The 14,574-nt window shown below is 45.5% G+C and overlaps 1 protein-coding gene across 3 annotated transcripts in view; it reads right to left on the bottom strand.

Moving 5' to 3' along the window:
* Nucleotides 1–11,912, bottom strand: part of CTNNBIP1 (catenin beta interacting protein 1) — a 35,465-nt gene extending 23,553 nt beyond the window's left edge. For 2 of the 3 annotated variants that reach the window (XM_040430858.1, XM_040430875.1), the window contains exon 1: nucleotides 11,759–11,912. The gene's annotated coding sequence lies outside the window, so the exon portion shown is untranslated. Of the gene's footprint in view, nucleotides 1–856; nucleotides 960–11,758 lie in introns of all 3 variants that reach the window. The other variant, XM_040430866.1, reaches the window with a different exon arrangement.
* Nucleotides 11,913–14,574: the final 2,662 nt, after the last annotated feature.

Here is a 14,574-nt window from a genome sequence, read left to right as displayed (position 1 = left end):
TACAATCATCTAAGTATCCCCCCTGTCCACATTATACATACAGTAAACGTAAGTTTTATAACCTGCTCCAACGGTCTTCAATCTGCCCAAGGGGCGGCGTTTCACCTCTCTTGCGCCCAGCCAGCCTCCCCCAACTGCCGTTTTGAAGCGCCGCCCAGCTCATGAATATTCAGTTTGCTGGGCGGCTTCTGCGGTCCCCGCTCTGAAGGGTTGCGCTTAACAGTGCCCGGCGCATGCGCCGGATCTTGTGAAGTCCGGTACAGTAAGCGCCGCCCAGCTCATCAATATTCACTTCGCTGGGCTGCGCTTACTGTCCCCGACTTCACAAGATCCGGCGCATGCGCAGGGCACTGTTAAGCGCAGCGCTTCAGAGCGGGGACCGCAGAAGCCGCCCAGCAAACTGAATATTCATGAGCTGGGCGGCGCTTCAAAGCGGCAGTTGGGGGAGGCTGGCTGGGCGCAAGAGAGGTGAAACGCCGCCCCTTGGGCAGATTGAAGACCGTTGGAGCAGGTTATAAAACTTACGTTTACTGTATGTATAATGTGGACAGGGGGGATACTTAGATGATTGTAATACCCATTATAAGACCTGTACTGCCATATATATACCTCAATATGCTTATTGGCCCTGTCAGTGTCCCTTTAAAGAGGGCCTAGTAGGCGCTGCCTCACATATAGGACAGGCTCTTTTTCGTGGTGTGGGATTTTTTTCCTCTCCAATAGATATGGTTGCACAGAACCCAATGTCCTTTATATAAGAGGTTAATGCTGGAGATCCACAGCCTGCAGAACTGGAAACATCCATTGATACAGCTGCCATGGTCATACACATTTCTCATATTAGTTCTTAAATTACCGTTCTGATAGCAGCTGTCATGCAGCCAACACTAAGAATCCGCCCGTCGCCTCCTGCCTACAGATCACATTCACAGGTCAGAGATGTCAAGGAACGTCTTAGGCTGGATTCCCATTTGTCAAATGATAAAGAAGAGTATATTAAATATATTAAAAGAGTAATTTGGGGTTCAAGAAATAAAACCTATTCATCACATGAAAATTGTTGCAATTTTTGAATATATACTATGAAATAATTCCTTATGTTTTTTCAAGATTTCTGTAGACACTGAATAAAAGCCCTCCACAGTTTAGTTCTAAATTAGAAAAGTCTGTCGTAATGTGATGATCTCACTGATGCAGGGGCTTGTTAGACCCAAGGGTGAGGTTGGCCAAGTCACGCCCATCTGTGGCAGCCAATGGCCGCACAATTTTACTGCAAAATTGCCTGGCCATTGGCTGTTGTGTGTGGACGGGGTCGCACCCTCCATGGAAAGGACATGTCCCTTCTCGGGACGGCTATAAGCTGCTGCTTCGCTATCCTCAGAGTTGCCTCCCTTTGAGATAGAAACATAGAATGTGTCGGCAGATAAGAACCATTTGGCCCATCTAGTCTGCCCAATATACTGAGTACTATGGATAGCCCCTGGCCCTATCTTATATGAAGGATGGCCTTATGCCTATCCCATGCATGCTTAAACTCCTTCACTGTATTTGCAGCTACCACTTCTGCAGGAAGGCTATTCCATGCATCCACTACTCTCTCAGTAAAGTAATACTTTCTGATATTACTTTTAAACCTTTGCCCCTCTAATTTAAAACTATGTCCTCTTGTAGCAGTTTTTCTTCTTTTAAATATTCTCTCCTCTTTTACCTTGTTGATTCCCTTTATGTATTTAAAAGTTTCTATCATATCCTCTCTGTCTCGTCTTTCTTCCAAGCTATACATGTTAAGGTCCTTTAATCTTTCCTGGTAAGTTTTATCCTGCAATCCATGTACTAGTTTAGCTCTTCTCTGAACTCTCTCCAAAGTATCAATATCCTTCTGGAGATATGGTCCCCAGTACTGAGCACAATACTCCAAATGGGGTCTCACTAGTGCTCTGTAGAGCGGCATGAGCACCTCCCTCTTTCTACTGTTAATGCCTCTCCCTATACACCCAAGCATTCTGCTAGCATTTTCTGCTGCTCTGTGACATTGTCTGCCTACCTTTAAGTCTTCTGAAATAATGACCCCTAAATCCCTTTCCTCAGATACTGAGGTTAGGACTGTATCGCAGATTTTATATTCTGCTGTTGGGTTTTTACGCCCCAGGTGCATTATCTTGCACTTAACATTACATTTTAGTTGCCAGATTTTTGACCATTCCTCTAGTTTTCCTAAATCCTTTTCCATTTGGTGTATCCCTCCAGGAACATCAACCCTGTTACAAATCTTTGTGTCATCAGCAAAAAGACACACCTTACCATCGAGGCCTTCTGCAATTTCGCTGATAAAGATATTAAACAATATGGGTCCCAGAACAGATCCCTGAGGTACCCCACTGGTAACAAGACCTTGGTCTGAATATACTCCATTGACTACAACCCTCTGTTGCCTGTCCCTCAGCCACTGCCTAATCCATTCAACAATATGGGAGTCCAAGCCCAAAGACTGCAATTTATTGATAAGCCTTCTGTGTGGGACAGTATCAAAAGCCTTACTGAAGTCTAGATAAGCGATGTCTACTGCACCTCCTCCATCTATTATTTTAGTCACCCCATCAAAAAAATCTATAAGATTAGTTTGACATGATCTCCCTGAAGTAAACCCATGCTGTTTTTCATCTTTCAATCCATGGGATTTTAGATGTTCCACAATCCTCTCCTTAAGTATGGTTTCCATTAATTTCCCCACTATTGATGTCAGGCTTACTGGCCTATAGTTGCCCGATTCCTCCCTACTACCTTTCTTGTGAATGGGCACAATGTGTGGAGATGTATGGGAGGCAGAAAGATAGCGTCCCCCAGTAGGTCTTCCCCTGAGAGTGCCATCATGTGAATGCCCCCTTAGAGCGGGTGCCGCGTGTCCTCAGTTTCATTAGGGCCTGCTGTTGCCTGTATGGCCACACGGTATATGATCAAAGTGTGGCTGCACCGCCACCGTGCCGTTGCACCATTGAAGTTAGACTACACAGTGTAAAGGTGCGCCATATTTATCATTCAGCATCAGATCCGCAGTTATAGGATGTTTATGGCAGAGCCACAACACCTCGGCAGATATCGCACAATGGATTCTTTTTTTTGGTTGACGTTGTTCATAATTGTGTCTCGAATGAGATGCCCAAAACACACCACATTTTGCCCCAGACGATGCTAGAATTAGGGCTCATGAATACGACCGTATGTATTTTGCGATCCGCAAAAAATACGGATGATGTCCGTGTGCATTCCGTATTTTTCAAACGGAACAGCTGGCCCCTAATAGAACAGTCCTATCCTTGTCCATAATGCGGACAATAATAGGACATGTTCTTTTTTTTGCGGAACTGAAATAAGGACATATTGGAAACGGAATGCACAGGGAGCAACTACCATTTTTTTTGCGGACCCATTGAAATAAATGGTTCTGCATATGGTCCACAAAAAAGAACGGACATGGAGAGAAAATACGTTTGTGTGCACGAGCCCTTAAAGAGGACCTTTCACTAGAATAAAACATCTAAACTAAGTATACAGACATGGAGAGCGGCGCCCAGGGATCTCCCTGCACTTACTGTTATACCTGGGCGCCGCTCCGTTCTCCCGATATAGCCTCCGGTATCTTCATAGTTAGGCTCCACCCAGCATCTCCTTCCATGCTGTAGCGCTGGCCAATCGCAGCGCTCAGCTCATAGCCTGAGAGAAAAAAAAAAGCCTCTCAGGCTATGAGCTGAGCGCTGCGATTGGCCAGCGCTACAGCATGGGAGAATGAGACGCCGGCAGGTTCCCCTGGGTGGAGCCTAACTATGAAGATACCGGAGGCTATATCGGGAGAACGGAGCGGCGCCCGGGGATAACAGTAAGTGCAGGGGGATCCCTGGGCGCCGCTCTCCATGTCTGTATACTTAGTTTAGATGTTTTATTCTAGTGAAAGGTCCTCTTTAAGAAGCGACCACAATAGTAACAGTTTCCCAATGTATATATTGTTACAAAACCTGCATACATATACAAGGCTTAAGTCTCTTTAAGGAATATAATACAAGGATCGAAAAAGAAAATAAAATCACTGACAACACATGGCCTAACACTGCTGCCCAAGTATTTGCTGGGTCTCCTGGGAGTTTATCAGAGGTATGTCAACCTAATCGCAGAGAATGTCGCTGCAAGCTGCATTACTTACTGAGCCCATTCCCTAAAAGTAGAAGACATGCAGGAGAGTGGAAGGAACCCATAGTTTCCTACTGGAAATGAAGACTTATTGACCTTAGGTTACAAGCAGCTGTGGTGCTGTATCCTCTCCACTGGTGAAAGGCATCGAATCCGCAGCCAAGGCAAGCAGCTGTCTGTATGAGAATGAGTGGTGATGACACACAGCGTGCCAGGCCGCTGCCCAGAAGTCAGGACTGTGTGGTTGAGAACAATTATAATGTCCTGTGCAACCAGAGAACCTCGCTCAGTGCACTGAAATCCCAACCACTTCTCCATCAGTGACTGATGCCAATAAAAATTCTACCAAAGACTAAAGCAAAACAGAAATAATATCCTGATGTGGTCAGTATTATAAGGCTGCATTCACACTACGGGATTTGCCATAGCTGTGTGTTTCGTACGCTCCTTACCTTAAAGGGGTTGTCTCACTTCAGCAAATAGCATTTATTACGTAGAGAAAGTTAAAACAAACCAAAACTAATGTAGTGTGATTGTTCATATTGCTTCCTTTGCTGGCTGGATTCATTTTTCTATCACAATATACACTGATTATTTCCATAGTTACGACCACCCTGTGATCCAGCAGCGGAGGCCGTGCTTGCACACTATAGGAAAAAGCCCCAGCCTGTGTGCACTCCTGCGGTCCCGGCCACCAGAGAGGCTGATGCTTTTTCCTATAGTGTGCAGGCATGACCACCACTGATGGATAGCATAGTGGTCGTCACCATGGAAACGAGCAGTGTATAATGTGATGGAAAATGAATCCAGCCACCAAAGAGGCAATATGGATAATAATAATAATAATACATTAGTAAGTGCCTTGTATAAACTTTCTCTACATGATAAATGCAATTTGCTGAAGTGAGACAACCCCTTTAAGGGCTCATGCACACCGGCGTATACAGACCCATTCATTTCAATAGGGCCGCAAAAGATGCAGACAGCACACCGTATGCTTTCCGCATCCACATGTCCTTGTCTGTAAAACGGACAAGAGTAGGCTATGTTCTACATTTTTGCGGGGCTGCAGAACGGACAGGACATTTCTACAGAAGTTTAAAAAAAAATAGCGGCATGCCAGTGATCCGTGTTTTATGGACTGCAAAACACCTACTGTTGTGTGAATGAGCCCTAAGTGAGAGCAGATACATCAGAAGAGCTGTGTGAATGTAGCCTAAGTGAGGATCCAAACTGTGCGACTGAACTACTAAAAAGGGCCACAATAAAATGTTCAAAGTACACATTAAGGTCGTATTCACACCTGTGTCCGTTTCACTCCATGAAAAACAATCCGATTTTCAACAGTGACGATGTGAGAGAAAAAACTATGTTTTTTTTTACTAACCATAGTAATGGGTGTATTTGTTGGACCCCCCCCCCCCCAAAAAAAAAAAAAAGAAAAACAGACCAAAGTAGCGCTTGCTTCCAACACGGATGTCTGATTATACCCACTGAATTCAATGGATCCATGTGCTGTCTATGGAGAACACAGAAAGCACACGTCCTTACAGCGGACACTGCAGGGTAAATTTAGTATAACAGTCAAGGCATAAGTGGCCACTTAAGGCTGAGTTCACACGAGCGTGTCCGGATGCGTTGCGGCAAACCTGCGCGAGTAAGTACCCAATTGCAGTCAGTTTTGACTGCGATTGCGTTCCGTTGTTCAGTTTTTATCGCGCGGGTGAAATGCGTTTTGCATACGCCTGATAAAAAACTGACTGTGGTACCCAGACCCGAACTTCTTCACTGAAGTTCAGGTTTGGGTTCGGTGTTGTGTAGATGTTATTATTTTCCCTTATAACATGGTTATAAGGGAAAATAATAGCATTCTTTAATACAGAATGCTTAGTAGGTGGTCAATTGAGGGTTAAAAAATAATTAACTCACCTTCTCCTCTTGATCACGTAGCAGCCGGTCTCTTCTTACTTCTTTAATCATGAGCTGGAGGCTAAAGGACCTGTGGTGACGTCAGATCACATGGTCCAATCACATGGTCCATCACCGTGGTGATGGATCATGTGATTTGACGTCACCACAGGTCCTTTAGCCGGCAGCTCATGATTAAAGAAGTAAGAAGAGACCGGCAGCTACGCGATCAAGAGGAGAAGGTGAGTTAATTATTTTTTAACCCTCAATTGACCACCTACTAAGCATTCTGTATTAAAGAATGCTATTATTTTCCCTTATAACCATGTTATAAGGGAAAAATAATACAGTGAATAGACTTTCATCTTAGCAACCATGCGTGAAAATCACACCGCATCCGCACTTGATTGCGATTTTCACTCAGCCCCATTCACTTCTATGGGGCCTGTGTTGCGTGATAAACACACAATATAGAGCATGCTGCGATTTTCACGCAACGCATAAGTGATGCGTGAAAATCACAGCTCATGTGCACAGCCCCATAGAAACGAATGGGTCCAGATTCAGTGCGGGTGCAATGCGTTCACCTCCCGCATTGCACCCGCGCGGAATACTCGCCCGTGTGAACTCAGCCTAAAGGGGATGACTCACAAGTATAACCCTTTTTTCGCATTTGCCCTATTAGGGCAAATGGATGTCAGAGGGTGTCACCTGCGATTCCCTTCTATAGATGAAAGGCCCAAACAAATACCATTTCATGGCCGGGTTTAAACTGAATTGCAGGTACATAATACAACATCTCCCCTCAGACATTGTGACTCCACGCACTGGCAGAAGGATATCACAGGCCGCAATTCCTAGTCCACACGTCTGAATACTTGAGCTATGAGCTGAGCGCTGTGATTGGCCAGCGCTACAGCATAGGAGAAGAAGACGCCGGCAGGATCAAGTGGGTGGAGCCTAACTACTCACATACCGGAGGCTATACCGTCGGAACGGAGCGGCGCCCGGGGATAACAGTAAGTGCAGGGGGATCCCTGGGCGCTGCTCTACACTTCTGTATAGTTAGTTTAGAGGCTTTCCTCTGGTGAAAGGTCCTCTTTAAAAGGTGTTCTCGCACTTCAGTAAGTTGCATTTATTATGTAGAGAAAGTTAATACAAGGCACCTACTAATGTATTGCGATTATGCATATTGCTTCCTTTGCTGGCTGGATTCATTTTTCCATCACATTATACACTGCTCGTTTCTATGGTTACAGACCACCCTGCAATCCATCAGTGGTGGTCGTACTTTCACACTATAGGAAAAAGCGTCACCCTCTCTTGTGGCCTGGACCATGGGAGCGCATGCTTTTTCCTATATTGTGCAAGAACGACCACCACTGATGGATTGCAGGGTGGTCTGTAACCATGGAAATGAGCAGTGTGTAGCGTAATAGAAAAATGAATCCAGCCAGCAAAGGAAGCAATATGGACAATCACAATACATTAGTAAGTACCTTTTTTTTTTTTAACTTTCTCTACATGATAAATGCAACTTACTGAAGTGACACAGCCCCTTTAACTCCGCCAATGACATTGCACCCCTGACACGCATCTTGTGGATGGCCCCCTGATATATCGCTCAATTGACCTAAAGTTACACTGCAACAAAACCAAAGCAGTTGGGGTAGGTTCACACATACCAGAAATGCTGCCGATTTTCCGTGTGGTTTGCACAGAAAATCCATAGCAGATTACAGAACCAGTCATGTGGCGCATAATTTTACAATTCTTATACAGAAAGAGCACAGATTTGTTGCAAATTTTTCACAGGGCGGATAAAAAATAAATAAATAAATAAAATAAAATAAAAAAGGATACTCGCCTACAAATGTCATGGCGATGTCTTTGTGGCCCGGCCTCCAGCAATGACACTGCAGTCAATCATAGCTCTTCGCCATGGACTGCATTACAGATTTTCTCACCAATCATTGGTCAGATAGCCGTTTACACACACAGATCTTTTGGTCTGATTGGACAGATATTGGTCAGATACTCTACTGCTGTAATACAGCCCTTTGTCCTACTGATATGCCCCCAATGTATGAGATGGGTCAACACTGACCTACTTGCTTCTGGGCTATATCCGCCATGGAAATAAACTAGATTTAGGCTTATTTCCCATCTGGATGCGGTCTGTTCTTACAATGGATCGCACCCGGACTGAACCCCGACCCACTCACTTCAATGACTATATGCACCAGCAATGTTTTATACTGCTTTTCACACAGGACTGGTCTATTCAAGGCAATGGGTCAGTTAAAGGAAATGTGTCATCAGAAAATGACCAATTGGTTAAATCACATGTTCAAAGAATTTTTTGTGAAGTTAATTTAAATTTTCCATGTCAATATTTATATTTAAACAAAAAACATTAAATCCTACAGTTTTCCCACTGGCCACTAAAGGCCAGGATTCGGCCAGATAACCGCTAACAAGTATTCAGGAACGCTCAGCGTAAAGGGCCATTCACACTTCCGCAAAATGGGTCCACATCTGCTCCGCAATTTTGCGGAACAAGTGCGGACCCATTCATTTGCAATAGGGCCGGTATGTGCTGTCCGCATCCGCATTTGCAGATCCACAAAAAATAGAACATGTCCTATTCTTGTCCGCAATTGCGGACAAGAAAAGGCATTTTCTAGGAGAGTGCCGGCGATGTGTGGTCCGCAAAATGTGGAAATGGACCCTAAAGGCGCTGCCAGTTAACCGATGAACGAGCAAAACGCTCATTCATCAGGTAAATGCATCTTTCATGAGGTCACCTAAATCATCGCTTGCCGGCAGCCGATCGTGCCGTCTAAACAGCATCTGCTGCCGGCAAACGATGATTCTCTGTGGGGACGAGCGATAGAGTTTTTAAAGAGCATGAAAAGCACACGGCATCTGCGCAAGACAAAAATAAATAATAAAAACACACAAGAACTTAACAGATTTGGAGAACACTGAAAGAAACGAAGGCCTCTTGCACATGAACGTGTGCTGCAGTCCGCAATGCATGGGCACCGACCGTGGGCTAGCCTCATGTGGATCGCAACCCCATTCACTTGAATCGTGTCAGCGATCCATCCATTCCCCAAAAAGATAGGACAAGTTCTATCTTTTTGCAGAACAGAAGCACGGAACGGAACACCACGAAAGCACTCCATAGTGCTTCCGTTCCGTGGTTCTATTCCACACCGCATCTCCGGACCCATTCAAGTGAATAGGTCCGCATCCGTGATGCGGAATGCACACGGCCTGTGTCCCGTGTATTGCGGACCCGCCATATGCGTACCGCAATACGGCCACGGGGGACACACTGTTGTGTGCAAGAGGCCTAAAGGAAAACATCAGTTTTTCACTGACAGAACTGGTATGAGATCTGTATCGCTCATTTGAACAAGGACTTAGGAACGTAAAGGGGTTGGCCCGTCTCATACATTAGGGTAATATCACTAGGACCTATTCTAGCGATATGCCTCCAACGTATAAAAATGAGCTGACCGCTTTAAGGGCTCAGGCACACAAACGTATTTTTTGTCCGTTCCAGTTTTTTTGGGGGTCAGTATGTGGAACCATTTATTTCAAAGGGGCCGCAAAAAAAAACGAATGACTGTGTACATTCCTATTCCGTATATCCGCAACAAAATACAACATGTCCTATTCTTGTCCGTTTTGCAGACAAGGATAGGCATTGTTACAATGGATCCTTAAAAAATCATCTGTATTTTCTGCGGACTGCAAAATACATACGGTCGTGTGCATGAGCCCTAAGGATATGTGCACATGGCAGTTTAGTTTATGTGGATTTTGTGCGGTTTTCGCTGCATTTCTGAACCAAATTCAGGATGTTAGGCCTCTTTCACACATCTGTGATGACATCCGAGAAAAGATGGTTAGTGGTTTATGAAGGTTTCTGAAGGATCCGTGTTTGGTCCATGTGTCTGTTTTTTGTCCTCTGTGTGTCATTCGTAGTCCATAGACTTTACTAGGCAAAAAAAATTATTTCCACAGCATCTCCTACCATTGGTCCGAGAAAACCCATGAACCAAACACAGATGGCATCCATGTTTTCACGGACCCCAAACTATAATGTGCGCGAGAGACAAAAATAGGGCATGATTCTGTCATGTCACCACAGCCCTCAGAAAGCCACTGATGTGTGAATATACACATTACAGCCAATGGATTTTGAAGTGGAAGTGCCCCAAATCTCTCAGGTTGAGATCTGCACTGAAAATCCAATCCAAAAACAAATGACATGCTGTAGATTTTAAAATCCACACTGCAGGTCATCACATCCTAATGGTATATGTACACTTTGCGGATTACGTGCAGATTTTCGTGCAAAAAAAATCTTCAGCATAAGGGTACTTTCACACTAGCGTTTTTCTTTTCCGGCGCTGAGTTCCGTCCTAGGGGCTCAATACCGGAAAAGAACTGATCAGTTTTATCCTAAAGCATTCTGAATGGAGAGCAATCTGTTCAGGATGCATCAGGATGTCTTCAGTTCAGTCGTTTTGACTGTTCAGGACGGAGATAATACCGCAGCATGCTACGGTTTTATCTCCGGCCAAAAAAACTGAACACTTGCCTGAATGCCGGATCCGGTAATTTTTTCCATAGGAATGTATTAGTGCGGGATTCGGCATTCAAAATACCAGAATGCCGGATCCGTCCTTCCGGGCTGCGCAAAAGGTGAAAAAGAAAAATGCCGGATCCGTTTTTTCCAGATAACACCGGAAAGACTGATCCGGCATTTCAATGCATTTGTAAGACGGATCAGGATCCTAATCAGTCTTACAAATGCCATCAGTTGGCATACGTTTTGCTGGATCCGGCAGGCAGTTCTGGCGACGGGAACTGCTTGCCGGATCACTCTGCCGCAAGTGTGAAAGTAGCCTAAGGCTTCATTCACATCTCCGGGAAGCTGTTCTGGCAGAGAGCAGACTGACGGATTTTGCCGGATCCGGCACTTTCAAATTCCCATTGACTGTAATGAGCTGATCTGGCTGCTTTCTGGCATTTTTGGTACAGCCGGTATATATTATATTATAATATATACACACACACTTACAATGTACACCAGAAAAAAAACTGCAGAATATACACACAAGGGCCACTGACATGTACATCATTCTACAGATTGTATGTACATAACACAGGGATACATACATGTACACTGGATAATATACTATACAGGGTCCCACTGACGTGTACATATGTATATCATTCTACAGATTGTATTTACATATAATACAGGGATACATACATGTACATTGGATAATACAGGGCACCACTGACATGAACATATGTATGATTCTACATGTTGTATGTACTACACAATACAGGGATACATACATGTACACTGGATAATATACTATACAGGGCCCCACTGACATGTACACATGTATATGATTCTAGGTATTGCATGTACACATGATACATGTGCAGTGGATGATACACTGACATGTACCGGAATGTATGCTCCATACACAGGACATGGCTACAGACATACAGACACCTACAGGACCAGCATAACGCGCTGACTGTGGAGCCGGCCACACTCCTCTCCCCCGGATGCAGGGAGACAATGGAGCAGACGAGCCGGGCTCGGGTCAGGTCCTCGGCCTCAGTTACTCACCGTCTCCGGAGCTGCGCTTCTATCCTGCCCGCGGGGTGGCTCCTCCTCCTCAGCCGGTTTCGGTGTGCTAGCTCCGGCCTGCGAGCGAGGATATCAGGCGGCCTCTCTCCGCCAGAGCCTGGGAGTCACCGGCGGCAGTGAAGGAGGGGGAGCTGAGGGCGGAGCAGGGGTGGAAGGAGGAGGCGGGAGACGAAGGCCTGGTTCAAGGGGACGGCCCTCAGCCTGACCCGGTACTCTAGACCCGGCTTTTAGACGACGCCAATGTTACATTGGGTTTATGAATAAAAGCAGTAAGTTATAAGTTACAACCAATCAAATTCCAGCTTTCATGTCTCCACAGCCGGATGGAAAATGAAAGAAGCTATTTGATTTGTTACTGTTCAAAAATACTGTCAAAGTTTAGGCTGGTGACAAGGTGGTGTGCTTTGTGTCATTGCTTAATACTGGGCGTTATTTGAAATCCATGGTTTGATTATATTTTTTGTTAACACAAAACGATTTTTTTTCCCCGGCATAGGGTTGCCACCTTTCCCAACAAAAAATACCGGCCGGTTATATGTGGGTGACGGGGAGCGGGGTATGACCTGTATGAGGTGCCTGGTCATTACCGGTACCGGCAGGGGCACTAAATTACCGGCTTGACCGGTGAGGTGCCGGTCGGGTGGCAACCCTATTTGCATGGTGGGTAAGCCTGCCAATGTGTATGCTATTACTACACAAGCACCAATATTTGATGGGCCGTTTTAAGCTCTGCCCAGTTTTCTGAATTTTAAGCCCAGTCACCCAGTCATGGTCTGTGCCAAGATTGGGGTCTCTGGCTTTAAAACTGTGAGAATGGCAGTATTTGAAAGTTTTACATTAAAGTCAATAGGTGAAATCTGATTGGCTGTTTTAGGCTCCACTCACTTTCCCTAAATTTTGACCGCAGTCACCCAGTGAGTAATTGTGCTAAGTTTGGGACACTTGCCATTTAAACTGTGATAATAGCACCAGTTTATCTGCTTTTCATTAAAGGGGTTGGCCACCATAAGTATAAAAACAATAAAGTGCCCCAGACAATAACTAAAGCCAAGAGGAATTTGTATCATGACAGATATACTGTATATATATCATTTTTCTACTGCATTCGGCATAGCATGCTCCCATTAATGAGAGGCTGTGTGGGCGGAGCAGCTGCAAAGTGAAAGTAAAAATCCCAGCATGCATCACAGCAAAGCGTCTCCAGGGGAGCAGTCACATCTCTGCCTACTTGTGATGCCATAGTGACAACAGCACATTAGGTGTCATTTCATCAGTGCTTTAGCATACCTCCCTACTTTAGAATAGAAGGAAGAGGGACACTACGTGCCCAAGGCTACTTTCACACTTGTGTTTTTTGCGGATCCGTCATGGATCTGCAAAAACGGTTCTGTTACCATAATATAACCGCATGCATCCGTCATAAACGGATCCATTTGTATTAGGTCTTCTATAACCATAACGGATCCATCTTGAACACCATTGAAAGTGAATGGGGGACGGATCCGTTTTCTATTGTGCCAGAGAAAACGGATCCGTCCCCATTGACTTACATTGTGTGCCAGGGCAGCGTTTTGGGGTCCGCCTCCAAAGCGGAATGGTGACTGATCGGAGGCAAACTGATGCATTCTGAGTGGATCCTTTTCCATTCAGAATGCATTAGGGCAAAACTGAAACATTTTCGACATACCTCCCCGTACCAGGACCGCCACTGAAATCCGGGACTGTCCTGCCGGATACTGGAAGGAGTTATGGCTTTAGGCCTCATGCACATGACCATAGCCTGCCTGTGCCTGTATTGTGGCCAGCGAACAGGGGGTCTGCAATATACAGGCACCAGCCGCGTGCGCACCGTATCAAGTGATGGGTCTGAAATCGAAAAGATACGGTGTGGTCTGGAATGGAAGCACAGATCGGAAACCTATGGAGTGCATCCATGGGTTTTCTGTCTATGCCTCCGTACTGCGAAAAAGTACTGTCGGATGCAGATTGCAGACCCCATTTAAATGAATGGGTTCATGTCTGCAGACAGTGGACACGCTGTCAGCGCCCATGCATTACAATGTATACACACGCACACACATGTGTGTAAATATATGTATATAAATATGTATATATACATATGTGTAGGGATGTCCCGATACCGATACCAGTATCGGTATCTGGACCGATACTGGGCATTTGCACGAGTACATGTACTCGTGCAAATGTCCCCGATACCACTGCCGATACCTGTGCACCGCTTCTATGTGTCTGTGTCCGTCCGCAGCCCCTGCACCTCGCACAGCTAACGGCAGCAGCAGGCAGTGTAATTGGAGCCTAGAGTGGAAGCTAGGCCCGCCCCTCCCCGCCCTCCAACCAATCAGAGACTCACAGCACAGGGAGCGTAGTGCAGGGACTCAGAGAATCGTCTGACAGTTTATTAGTTAAAAGAATCCAATGAGTCACAGACCGTGTCACCGAGTCCCCGCCAGACTTCCTGCTCCGCGGCTCCCTGTAAGTCCGTCCGGGGGAAGCATGTAGTGGAGCTGTGTGTGTACAGGGTGCAGGTAGCAGAGCAGGAAGCCTGCCAGGGACTCGGTGACACAGTCTCTGACTCATTCGATTCTTTTAACTAATAAACTCTCAGACGATTCTCTGAGTCCCTGCAATAACTATAATTACATCACAGTCTGCTCCACTGTGTTTGCCAGGAGCGAGTCCCTCCAAAGGTGATAGTGTCTGTCTTCTATGGCCCTGGTCCTTCCCTTCCTGCCTGCAAGCTGCACATTGATCTCTAAAAGCAGGCATTAGGGCAA

Source organism: Bufo bufo, chromosome 1, assembly GCF_905171765.1.
Source record: "Bufo bufo chromosome 1, aBufBuf1.1, whole genome shotgun sequence".
Classification (NCBI taxonomy): domain Eukaryota; kingdom Metazoa; phylum Chordata; class Amphibia; order Anura; family Bufonidae; genus Bufo; species Bufo bufo.
The sequence above is the reverse complement of the archived record's forward strand: the minus strand, read 5'-3'. Positions and strand labels throughout refer to the sequence as shown.